The 13,753-nt window shown below is 42.9% G+C and overlaps 1 long non-coding RNA gene across 1 annotated transcript in view; it reads right to left on the bottom strand.

Moving 5' to 3' along the window:
• Window positions 1-490: 490 nt before the first annotated feature.
• LOC144379893 (uncharacterized) overlaps window positions 491-13,753 on the bottom strand; it is a 36,491-nt gene continuing 23,228 nt past the window's right edge. Inside the window, exon 3 of the long non-coding RNA XR_013443385.1 lies at window positions 491-537. This is a non-coding gene — a long non-coding RNA (uncharacterized LOC144379893). The remainder of the gene's footprint in view (window positions 538-13,753) is intronic.

Below are 13,753 nucleotides of genomic sequence, written 5' to 3'. Positions count from 1 at the left end.
TCCAAAGGGAAAAAATTATATTGCATGTTTTTTCCACCATGTCCGAATTTATTTTACTGAAATAAATGGAGGGTGGACAGTAGCATTAGTATTTTTGTCTTTCTTAATAACTGAATCGTATTTTCAAATGATTGATCTGATTCACCAACAGATGATTTGATTTCAAATATTGTTGGAAAATACCTAATGGCTGTATAACAGAATGTTTAACCATGCTTTGTAGACCTATCCCAATTTTTAAGCTTCAAGATGTTGAAAACCTTTATATACTCTGCTACTGTTTAATCACTTAGAAGTTAGAAATTGTACTTGGCTGTGAGTAACAGAAACCAGAAAAACAGAAGCTTAAACAAATGAAGGTTTTTATTTCTTCACATTATGTGATGTCTGGAGCTAGGCTTTACAGGGTTGGTACGGTAGCTGCCTGCTACCAATATAATCCAGGCCCCTCTGTGCCTCCATTCAGCTCTCCTTAGTGGATGCGTGTTGCCTCGTGAGCCAAGATCTTGGTGCCACTTCTGGTATCATATCTACTCTCTAAGAAGGAAGGAAGAAGAAGAGTAAGGGCAAAGGAAAATATGTTAGCTGAGTCTGCACTGCCCCCCCCTTTTTAAAGATTTTATTTATTTATTTGAGAGAGGAGAGAGCATGAGTGGGGGGAGGGGAGAGGCAAATGGAGAGGGAGAAGCAGACTCCCCACTGATCAGGGAGCCCAATGCGGACTCGATCCCAGGACTCCAGGATCATGATCTGAGCCGAAGGCAGACGCGTAACTGATTGAGCCACCCAGGCGCCCCTGTATTGCCGCTTTTAACAAGGTTTTCTCAAAGTCCCAACCAGTGACATCCATTTATATCTCATTGGTGAGAACACAGGGCCACTTCTATCTGCAAGGGGATATTGTTAAGACATTTAGTTAGTTAGTTTGTTTGTTTTTTGGTCAAGCACTTTGCTGTCTGAAATGGAAAAAGGTGAGAATGGAGAAAATTATGAATTACTGCTATATACAGCATAGGCAAAAATTAGCATTATTTAAAGAAGAAAAGCAGTTTGGACTGTTTGAATTGACAAACAGCAAAACAAAATATTTCAATTTCAATGGTAGAATTGGATACTATAAAACAATGTGACAATACAATACTAGTATTGTATTGTCACTAAAAACTTGTCTTGACAAGTATTGTCTTGACACTAAAAACTTATAAAAATCTTTGGAATTATTCAAAGAAAACAGGGAGTTACAAATAAATTTCATTAGAAGAGCATCCTCATAACTAAAACAGTCAAAATCCATTGTACCTTTTGTGGAATCTTTGTTAAATGTCGATTCTCATTGAGCATAGGTTTTTCAAAGTATTTAAATACTCATTTTTATTTTTTCCTAAAGCAAAGATAAATATTAGTATTCTAGTTCTTACGGTCATTTTATATAGCAATAAACCAGATGTTCTATTAAAAACAACTGTGGAGTGATACTAAGTAAGTTGGAAAACATGACAATTTTCAACACTGAGATGTGTGCTCCATAAACATGAAGACACAATTTCTTGAACAGGAGAACAGTTGATCTGGCTGAGAATGATCTTTTAGGTACAAACTCATTATAGTCAGGTAGTTCTTTTTTGCCCACTGAGGAAGCAGGTTAGTTTCAGTGGAGTATGATTTTGGGGGAAGGGAAATGGTGAGTGAAATTGTAAATAGTCACACTTCATCAACAACTAACATCCAGCATACCATCAACAACAAAAAAATGCCACAAGATGGCATTTTCCACACCTATTAAGATCTAACTAGTCTACTAACGAGCATGTAAAATATATCGGTGCCTTCGGCTTCCTTGTCTGCAAAATGAGCAAAACAATTGCACCTGTGGTTGTACCTATGAGTTGTAAGGAAAAGGAGAGTCAGTATGTGAAAATCACATGGAATGGTGTTGGTACATAGTAAGTGCTACATGAGTTTGCTATTAGTGATTAAAGCAAATCCAAAAATAGGGTTAATCACATCCATTCTTTGGATGGAGTTAGTGTGGAGTTGTCAAATAGTGATTTATTCTTCCTGGTGAGGTTGAGGAATGGTGGTTTAAAATTAAATTTCTGCCTCCCAGTGTTTTTTTTGGCAATGATAAGGTCATTTCACTTTTACCCACTGTGGGTCTTAGCAGGATTGTTGGAAAAGGATCGAGGGAGGGAGTTACATTTACTGAGTCAGTAGAAATTAGCTCTCATTATTTAGACCTTCCATTTCCTCTACTTATTTGTAAAGCCTCTATTATCCTTGTTGGTTATAAGTTTTCTGCCTTTAAGTTTCAAGACTGTAAATTCCCTGCTAAATCTGCCAGAGAGAAAGAAGTCATTGCTTCCAGAAGTGCGCTATATGCTTAAGCCCCCAGGTTAGAGGGAGGCCGCTGTTGCAGTAGATGTTGGTGATCATTGGACAGCAATATCTTAACAGAAGCAAACTTATAACAAGGAAAATACAAAAGGACATGCCATAAAATGTCACATTTCATAATATGCTATCTCTACTCTATTACAAAGTGTCCAAGTTCTGACAATGACATCTTTAGGATGGTTGAGGAATGCCCTATGTTTAGAGAACTGGAGCCAAGGCTCAGCTCTGCCTCTTACTGGTTACGTCACTTTTAAGGAACTTGGCATCCATGAGAATTTGTACTTGACAGGGTCCACCTAAGCTTCTGTAATAAAGAGTACCCCCAAAGACATTGGCTTACACAAAGTAGATGCCCATTTCCTTCTCTGCAGAAGCCCAGAGAGGTAGGAAGTCTGCATCTGGATTTAAGGTGTTTTGTTTTAGCCATCCTATAGCCAGCAGGAAGGAAGCAAAGGGCCAGGAGCAGGCACTCGATCTTCTGAAGGGCAAAACCGAGAAAAGTGGCACGCAGCACTTCTGACATTCTGTTGGCTGGAACCAGTGGTCACACGATCGCCTGTAGCTATAGGAATGGTTAGTTACGGTAGAGGTCTATAGCTAAGAAGCCATATGCCCCGGTCAAACTCTGTTACTATGAAAGGGGAGGATGGATATTGAAGGATAACTAGTGATATACCTTATCTGCTCCACCCCCCTCACAGTATTTGGGAGAGGATAAGATCATAACCGAATAGAGAAAGCACAGGACTGACTTTAATCACATTTTTGTAGTGTTACCAATATGCTATGTGAGCAATCCACTCAGTCTGATTGTTGTGGGTAAGAAGGCAGAAGCTAGAACAAGGAGATTGGGTTAAAGGGATCTGTAGTCCCTCTGCATAATTGTATAAAGGGTATTTTTTGGGGGGGTTGGGAAAATTTTATAGACTACATTGGTTTTGGGAAATTGAATTTTATTTCTTCTTGGGAGCATGCATATATGTATTTCTTAAAGGTGACCTGAAGATAAGCAGGAGTAGAAATAGAGAATATAGAGGTATAGCTTCATCTTACACATGCACAGTAACCCATAATAAACAGGATATGGAACCCTGGAGCCTAGCCCAACTATCTTCATGTCCCATGCTCATGAACAGGTGTGATATTCTCAGAGTGCTGCTATGGATTATTATATGAATTGTCCTAATGTGCATGCATATAGGTCTGTGTGCGTGTGTGTGTGTGTGTGTGTTGGGGAGCAATGTGGGTATGGTTGGGACAAATTCTAGGGTAAATATAATTAATCTATGGAGAGGATCCTTATTCATATAGTAAGGGATTATGGAGGAGATCTCTCTGAAGACCTGAGGAGACAGAAACAGGACTAGTAACTGGAATTTGTCCATGAGAAAACCTCTATCATGAGTTTAAAATCCTCTCTCCGTGGACTCTGGAAACAACTATATTCAGCATCCAGTTGTAGATATGTTCCCTCTGATTATCCCCCAATCTTCATTATAGTCTGTTTACACAGTAGCCTTGTGTTAATTATGATGTAGGGGAGTAAGGACGATGTGGCACCGAGAGGCCTGGTTCTCTGTGGCCCCATCCTCTGAGGCCAGCATCACTGATGGCTGTATTATTACAAAGGAAAAGAGTAGTCCTCTAGTTCTAGGATTAGCAGGAAAGCAATCAGAGACAAAGGCAGAGGGCTCTGGAGTCAAGTAGAATGGAGACACAGGTTATAGACACAGGGCTTCCAGAAAGGAAATGAGACAGGCCCCAGGTTTTGAAGGACAAATATTTATATTCCTAAAGCAAAATGGGGGCAGATTATCATATATGGGTTGGAAGGGTAAGTGTAAATGTTAAAAGAAAGGGTTGCACCAGTTTACTGGAGGGCTGAGACACTTCCAGGGAGCAGACGCCTGGATTACAGACATAGTCAAACAGGATGTCCTGGCGGGTCTAAGGTGGCTAAATGGGTGCCCTGCAGATATGGTTGATCCTGGAGTCCAGGCTGCGTTGGAGGAATGGTGTGTTAGACAAAGCACACCGAGGATTTAGGAAGAGAATAAGGACCTGGAGCAGACCCTGTGGGCAGAGGGCAAGTAGCACAAGAGTCCCCGAGCAGACGTGGGCAGTCAGGAGGTAGTGGTCAGCGAGGGAGCAGAGAGCACATCTACTGACGCAAGTCACACGTGACCTTCTAGAGTAATATGCCTTCTAAGCCTTGTGGTCTCAAAAGCAAATGGAAATATTTCTTTGGTTGAAATTCTTCCTTTCTGCCTGTGAACTGACTGACATTCCTTGACTGTGGAGAAGAGAGAAAACTTTTCTGACAATACTCAGATCTCCTCTCGCTTTATGGGTGACAGACAAACCGCCCACTTAGGTATTGGCTTTACGTTCCCTGTAAGGGGACGTCCCTGACCCATTACGTCCAACAAGGGTTTCCCAAACTTCACTGATAAAAAGAATCACCTAGGTTTCATCCCAAGCCAGTTGAATCAGAATCTGCAAAAAAGGCGATCTAAGAATCTGCATTTTTAACAAGGGATCTTGTTAAGTCTCCTGACCAGGCACATTTGGGAAATAGGACGTTCTCTCCCTGGTGGTGGCACACTTAGAATGTTGGGGTGGCTATGTGTGCCGGAAGCGGGCGTCGTGGTGGAGTTAGGATGGGATGTGGGAGGAGACTGGAAACCAGGTAGAAATGAAAGCTGAACGGACCTGGGCTGTGGAGAAATCCAAACGGTGGCAGAACCACGTGAGTGTGTTCCCTTGTTCTTCACCTTGGTCGTTTTGCTTTCTCGGCCTCGTTTCCTCAGATGTAAAACGAGGGCTCCCCTGCTTTTAGAGTTCTGTTGAGAGGGGACCCTTAGGCTCATCCCAATCTCCTCATCAACCAAAGCAAATGTGCTTGGATTTGCTTTACTCATCAGACTTCTATATTCGATTTCATTTAAGTAAAGCGTTCAGTACCATCTTTTCAAAGTGTGAAACCTACCACACTAAATGGTTTCTAAGGTCCTTACGGCTCTAGGATCGTAAGCAGCAATGCCAACCACACAGATCATTCGTACACAAAAAAAGCACCAGGCGCGGCCTTAGGAAGCAGGCCACATTCTGAGGCCTAGGTTTGTTTTTGTTTTTTTTTTCCCTATTGACTCCTGCTGTTCGGGCCTGCTGGCTTCTTTGTTGTGGGCTGACATTTAACTGGAGAGGAAACAACTGGGGTATCTCCGTGAATATAGCCACTCAACTCAAAGACGAAAATCTCCCCCAAAGATTGTTTATCATTGTGTAAACAAAATGGTAACTGGTTAATCGCCTGAATATCCCCCCTTCACACTAGTTATGTTCGAATCAAGTGGCTACAATCAAATGTAAGTCCTGTGGAGTGGCCTGGCATAAGATCGCTGTGATTCAGGAACAGATGTAGCCAGCAGCAAGCCGGCTGCCTTGTGGGAGAGGCTGTCAGGAGTTTAGAGATGCCACTTCCCCTATTTGGACAGGACGCACTAGCACATCTTCCGGAACAGGTGTCTGTTTACAAATGCGTATAACTTGTGCCTTCCGACTCACGCTTCAACCCAGGGGAAAAGACTGCTAATTATATGTGGCAAAACTTGGATTCAAGTCCCGCTCTGTGCTCAACTGTGTACTTTGGACAAATCACCTATCTTATCTAAAGTGGGGGATAATAATATCCACTTTGCAGCACCATGAGGATTAAATAAGATAATGCATGTGAAAGCATTTTGTAAATAGCACAAAGTCTTACAAATATAAAGGTGCATTTATCATAATGAATAACAGCACCACATTCAAGCAAAGAGCATTAGGAAAAAAAAACCACTATTACATTCATAAGCTATACAAATGCTTTTATGTATAATCAGACAATATGCATTAATTAACACACCATTTATTCATTTATTCACTCACTAGTTCCTGCCTGTACAGCACCAATCCCTATGAGAGATAAGAAGTAAACAAAGAGGGTATGGTTAGATAAAAAAAATACATTTAGGGTTTAATAGTCATACAGTTCAACGTCCACTGAGCTGGTACTATGTTCCAGGGACTAGGCTCCTCCTTGTGGGGACATGCGTTGTTAAAACCCCAGGTCTCCAGTGGAAGGGCTCAGAGTCACAGAAAGCAAACTCTGTAAGTCTGAAAACTCCAGAGGGCATCCAGAATTGGCCCCCAACTTGGCAAATGGATGCTGACTGAATGCAGATTTTATCTTAAGAGATTTTAATTTTAAGGCCACTTTCCAAAATGTTCACTGCTCTTCCCATTCCCCATTTAACCACACTCAGGCATATCTTGCCTGGATGCCCAAGAGTCTCCCAGGTGCCCTGAATAGACTGCATAGTATCTCTTCAGGGTTGGGCCAAATTTGGCCTTTTGTAATAGAATGACTAGACTTGTAGACGAGACTGGTAGAGTGATTGTCCTCAGAGCCCTTGTGCCCTAAAACTGAAGGAAAAATGACCTTTTAAATAGAAAACAAAATAAAGTTGGTGTGCATAAGTTCTTTTAAATTGATTTAGTATGTATATATATGATTATGTTGAGGAAACACGAAAGATGAAATAGCTGTAAGTATCAGACATAAATGGATCCGAACTGCCTGTTGGAGTTAACTGGGCCGCCACACCCTTTGGTTTACCTGAGTCACCTTGTGTCATGGTGCACCCAGGCCTTAGCTTCCCACATACTGGTCCTTTAGCTCAGTGTTTTTACTTACCTGTGGTTAATCCCAAACTTGCTTTTCTTGCTTTTGATAAATGTAAATAAAAACAAATGTAGGGGGTGCCTGGGTGGCTCAGTAGGTTAAGTGTCTGCCTTCGGCTCAGGTCATGATCTCAGGGTCCTGGGATCAAGCTCCTTGTTGGGCTCCCTGCTCAGCGGGGAGTCTTCTCCCTCCGCCCCTCCCCCTCCAACTCATGCTGTGTCTCTCTCTCTCTCTCTCATAAATACATAAAATCTTAAAACAACAACAGATGTAAGCTTGGCCTTATGATCCCTTCTAGGAAGGCTGAAATTGGCTAGTAACTCCTAGAGTTTTCTGGTCTGAGTGAAACCCTTTCCTTTTTGCCATCTCACTTCTCTCACAAAATGGTGACCGTGAAGATGAAAGCTTTTCCCTCTGTCGAGTGTTTCTCTCCCCACCCCCTTTTCCTCTTTCGGAAGGGCTCTTAGGTCAGACAAGAGCATTGCACATATTTTGCAATCCGAAGAGATCAAGCAAGGATAAAGGGAGGGGGTTTCTTCCTCGGGGCACCCTCCAATGCCAGCAGCCTTCCCTTGGAGCCTCTATAGACACTCCTAGATGTCTCCTGACATTTTCTGTGCCTTCGCCTTGGCGTAGGTCCCGCATCAACTGTTGGGGGAGGCACCCGGTGTGTGTTTTTCCTCTGTGTGTCAGAAAGCCTATCAGGCAGCGCATGGTGTTGAAGTGGGTGCCCTGTGCTCTGCTATTGAATGATTCCTCAGGGCAAGGCCATTCGCTCTTCCACAGACTTGGGAGGTAAATTCCTCTTGCTCTGGACAGGTGTTGCCCAGGCCTGTGGCGACGCCCATGCCTTTGTTCTAGGGTGTTCTGTAATCTCCCTTTGTTTGTTTATCTAGCTTTGTCTTCACAGCTCTTGGATGGAGACTAAATGTATCTGTCCTTTGCTGTTTGTTCTTTAATGCCATAGCATTGGTAGAACATGGGTACTGCTCTCTTTAAAAAAAATATATATTTTTAACAGGCTAGGTAATAGATAGCCTTACAGTTGCATAAAGGTTATATGAAAGGCTTTTGGAATTTGTTTAGGTCATGCATTTCTTGTGACGAAGCACCGTCACAAATTATAAATCTCGTAATAATTCTAAGACTAAAGTTATCCTGAACAAACTGTGATCACCACCTCCCTCATGTCATAATAATAATGGCAACTAACATTTGCCCAAGGCACAGTAGTTTGGAAAGTACTTCCCTGTAAATTATCCATTATGTTCCTCATACCATTATCAATGCCGTTTTACGGACAGAAACCCGAGACTTGGAGAGGATAAGAGATTTGCCCAGGATCACTCAGGGGGTACGTGAGGAGCCAGGATGTGAGGCCAGCCTTCTGACTACAGGGTCACAGGGGCTACCCAGCCCATGCAAGTTTCCTACACTTCTCCAAGAGACTCAGGAGCCAGCCGAGACTATGTGGTGATAAACGTACCAGGGTAGGCATCCAGGGACTGTGATTTATTTTATTTTATTTTATTTTATTTTATATTTAATTTTATTTTAGGGAGAGAGAGAGCACAAGTGGGGAGAGGGGCAGAGGGAGAGGGAGAGAAAGACTCTCAAGCACACTTCTACTCTGAGTGTGGAGCCTGACCTGGGGCCCTATCTCACAACCCTGAGATCATGACCTGAGCTGAAATCAAGTTGGACACTCAACCAACTGTGTCACCCATGCACCCCAGGGACTGGGATTTGGTTGTCATTTTGCTGCCTGTAGTTGTGTGATCTTGAGAATTTCTTAACACATCGAGGCCTCAGGTTCCTCCTTTCTAATAGGAAGAGCTTGACCTGACCAGTGTTTGTCAGTGGGATGGCTTCATGTGGGCATTTCCAAGGCTCTGCAAATGCCTGACTGACGTCATGGAGGCAGAGCCTGACCTTTGACCATTCTTAACACCTGTTTACAAATGTCTGAGTTCATTTCAATAGTATCTTAGTTCAGCTGTTATAAATGTGAACTTAAGATGTATTGTTGGAGAAACCAGATTGCTATGTAGAACCAACACTAGTTTTGCAAACTTTATCCCTCACCCAATTTGGAAGACAAAACAATTAAAGTTGAAGAGGCCAAGGATGGATGGAGTCGAAAGTTTTTTAGAGAGGGTTGCCAGTATGCTGTTAGTATTCTTTCCCCATGGAGGGGGTAAAAGTGGGTGCTTTTCCCTCACCCCATGATCAGTGAGCAGAGCTTCAGGAAGACCACTTGGCATACTTGATCTGTGCCTCCTGCAGTTTGAGGAGACCCCATGGACCTATATCTGACCCCCTTGTCAGAGACCTAGTGCCAGTGGCTGGCTAAAGCCCTCCATGTGGAGTGGAGGGTGTGATTTAGGACATGGCCGTGCTTCCTTGAATGAAAGACCGGAGGTGCATGCTTCTTATGGACCAGATGCAGGTAAGAAAGAGCAAGAGCTAGCTGGTGGTTGCCTTAGATTTTGTGTAAGAAAGCTACCTAGGATGGCAAGGTGACCTCAAGAGAAGAGCCTGGAGGTAGGGATTGATGGAAGACTCATTAGTCACCAGTCTAAAGACATTGACAGACATTTGTCACAGGAACAGCAAATGAAAGTCCATAGAAGTGAGAGTCTCCCAAGAACTTATGACAACCACCCAGGAGAGAAAAAGGCAACTTTACATACTTCCTGGGTCCCACGGACACCAGTGCCAGCCATCACAGCACCTGCTGAGTGAAACTTTCCCTGCCCCTTTGCCTCTCCTCTTTCTCCTGACCATTTCATATTTTCTGTTACCTTTCATGGGCCCTGAATATTGAGCATAATGGTTTAATTTATACACTAAAGATAATACTTTTTTGTTTGTTTGTTTCTGATAAATCGATTTGAGAGAGTTCCTCAGTTGCAAAAGCTTGAGAACCGCTAAAGCTCAGTGATGTTGAAAGCTACTTCCAACACCGGCATCCATATCTGTTAGCACAGAGTGGAAAAAAATGGCAGAATGTTTTTTTTCCCCGTTCTCCATTGTGTTCATATCCATTTAGATCTTTTGGCATGAAATTAAAGGAACTGAAAATGTTTCCTTCTTCATGAAGAGATGATACAGTGTTGATCCCATTCCTTTCCATCCCCCCACCTCCCAATACACAGACAATAGGAAACCCTACATTTAGATTAAGGGGAGAGTGGAAGAGGAAATAAGGAAAATGAGTGGAAGGAGTAACAAAAAAGAGGTTAAGGAACAGGAGAGGAAAGAGGAAGTGGAGGGAAGGGTTACTGTGGGCCCAGAGCAGCCAGAAGGGAAGGGAGCAGAGCCTCCTGAGGAAGAACTGGGCCTGCCTCTTCATTTCCCGGCTCCCACAGCTCCACTTCCCCAGCTCTGCCCCTCCTCCCATTCCCTGGGGCCTGTGGGGAAGGCTCCCCTTGAGTGAGTCTGCCCACAATGACAAACACATCCCCTGGCCTCGTACACTCGCTTTGGTACTCACCTGCCACCATTTCAGTGCCTTCCTTCTCTGACTTCCTCCGTGGGGTCTTACCAGGCTCCCTTCCCAGGGCTTGTTCCTCATCTGGCTGGACAGTGTGTCACAGGGTCACCTACGGCCGCAGGCTATAATGGAGTGCATCTTTTTACAGGACTGGTTCTATTTGCTGCCAAGCTTTATATGAGAGCAAACCTGCATATATTATGGTGTAGGATGTAAAATGTGTATGAATGCTAAATCCAACAGGAGACTTGATTTAAATGTTGGACTTTCAGCTGCTTCAGGCTTGGTTCACTCAGTTCTCTGGGGTTCTTCATTCACCCTGCTCTGCTATTAGAGGTGTTTTCCTGGGAGTGCTTCAGGAAATGTGGCCTAATTTGTTTCTCATCTCAGGAATATCTGTATTGGGAATAGCAAAAAGGATTCAAGAACGAGAGAGATGGCATTTTAATGGCACTTGAACGGTCTGACCCCCCTGACTCCGTCAGATGCATGCCCTCGGTATCATTAACAGGCGATCAGAACTTTTGAGCAACAGGAGTTGATCAGTTGCCAGACTGAATTGATGTAATTTTAGCCCAAAGCAAAGAAATAAGATGAAAGAAATAAGATGTTATAATTAACTTGTATAAGTAAATATGTGGTATATGTAAAATTGTATTGAGACATCTAAAAATATTTAAAATAGCGCCAGGATGTCTTGCTAACTTCACAGATCCCTGAGCATCCAGTATTACAGATTATTGAGATGGATAATAGGCCATTTTACAAATGCTATTGTTGTGCTTAAAAGACATACATTGCTTTTGTATTCAAAGTTCTATTAATCTAAAGATGACTTCATATTAGGTAAACCTCAAGATCACAAGAAGTGATAATATATCACAAAAAGTATGAAAAAGTAAGAAAATCGTGAAGCATGACCAACCTTCTGGTCTTTAAGGAGAAATTTTAGTTCCCAGTTAATTGACTATAAGGACTTCAGAAGAATCACATTCATGCATCGTGTTTTATAGGTGATGAAGTACTTCCACATTAATCATCTCACTTAGTTCTCCCAGAATCTGTGGTGCTGTTACCAGTATACAAATTGGCATTGAAGAGTTCCACATTATAGCATGTTTAGGACCTTTTGGTTGCAAATGTGAGAAACCCAAACCTAGCTTAGGTAAGAAAGGCAATTTATTGGAAGAATACTGATGTGGTTTTTTTGTTGTTATTATTGTTCTTTTTTTTTTTTTTCTTCCACAGACTTCTTGAAAGCATTGAATAGTCCAGACATAGGGAGAGCCAGAGGTACAGGTGGGTTATGACTACTTCAAGCCAGGGACTAGAAGTTCGTCGAGATTCTTCTCAATCTCATGTATCTCTCTAGATGTTGGCTCCACTCTCTCTCACTTCAGACTAGCTTTCTCCACTTGGTGGAACACATGCTTGCCAAAAGTACCTGAGTTTTAGAGCTGAGTGTGGACCCACAGGAGAGAGCTTAGTTTGACTCTTACTTCATTGCAAGACCACAAGCCACAAAGAAGGACTGTGGCTCAGCTTAAGTCTGGTGCTAGCCTGTGGATGCATGAGCAATAGCCAAGAAGCTAGGCCCTAATGTATGCATATGGTGGCTCCTGTGGCAGAAATGTATGTATGGAGGGGTTGTGAGAATAGAGGTAGGGAGGGGACAAATTCCTGGAAAAGATGTGCTGGGCAGAAAATCCCGTAGGTTTGTACTCCATGCTGTGCACTGGTGGCCTATCGTGGAACCCTCCAGCCTATAGTAGCTGAAGTTATGCTCAGCTCAATCAGGGGGATGACTGTATATTATGGAAACTCCACAGGTCGTTACCTTCACGGAGGACACATCTTCCCCACCTCATACCACAGAGAATGTAAACCATGATCTGTCTGTTCAAGCCCGGGGTCAACATGGTGGGGGTTTGTTCTTGAGCTCCTGGTTTAAGGGTAAAACTGGTAAGAAAAAAACTATGAGAAAATAACTCTTTCCTTATATGACAAGTGTCAGTGAGACAAGGATGAGGGTTTGGGCTGGACTTGAAATTCCAACTACTTAGTCCTCCTCGGAAGGTCTATCCACAGATGTTTCAACCAATCTTCCAGTGGGAGGGGGAGAGAAAAAGTTTGGGCAGGGGGAGCCACAATTCTAGGAATTAACAAGAGGGATCATTTGGTGAGAAATGTTTGATTCCCAGGCAGGGATCAGGTGCGGCCAGGCCTAGACAACTGTGAAGGAGCGTATGATGCTGGAACCAGAGATCTGTTCTTTGGGAACTTAGCAACTGGTTTTCTGCAATCACTTGGAGTTTTCTGTAATCACTTCCTTTTATTTCTCTTAATGTTTTCTCGGAGGCAAGGGCATATTTCAGCTGTGCTGGAGGAAACTTCCACCCCCCTACCCCCATGCAAACCCTCTGACTTTCTGTGTCCATTCTTTATGGGAGGAGCCCAATATCCATGGGGTTAGCTTGGCGATGGTTCTGGAATAACAGTGAGAAAATTCCAAGGGTCAAGAGAAACTCCCCCTTTTGTGGTTGGTAATGATGGTAGTGGCAGGAAGCTGTATTAAGTGTTTAGAAGCTGAGATGGTTAATTGTATGGGACAAGTTGGCTGGGCCACGGTGCCGGATAGTTGGTAAAACATCATTCTGGATGTTTCTGTGAAGGTGTTTTTGGATGAGGTTAACATTTAAATTGGTGGACTTTGAGTAAAGCAGATTACCCTCTGTAACATGGGTGGGATTCATCCAATTGTTTGAAAACTCCAATAGAACAAAGACTAGCCTCCCCTGAGCTAGAAGAAATTATACCAGCAGACTGCCTTTGGACTCCTTCCTGGGTCTTTGGCCTGTCCTACACGTTTTGGATTTACTAAGCCTCCACAGTTACATGAGCCAAGTCCTTAAAATAAATCTCTTTCTCTCTCTACACACACACACACACACACACACACACACACACACACACACATCCTATTAGGTTTGTTTCTGAGGAGAACCCTAATTAATACAGAAGCTATTCCTACAACCAAACTTTACACGGAGATTGCCCACTCAGAGCTCTTCTTAAATCATGGAAGCTGTTGTGTAGCCTTATACTCAAAGAGTATAACAAGAGAGAAGAATGTAATT

This window comes from Halichoerus grypus, chromosome 1 (assembly GCF_964656455.1).
Source record: "Halichoerus grypus chromosome 1, mHalGry1.hap1.1, whole genome shotgun sequence".
NCBI lineage: Eukaryota > Metazoa > Chordata > Mammalia > Carnivora > Phocidae > Halichoerus > Halichoerus grypus.
The sequence above is the reverse complement of the archived record's forward strand: the minus strand, read 5'-3'. Positions and strand labels throughout refer to the sequence as shown.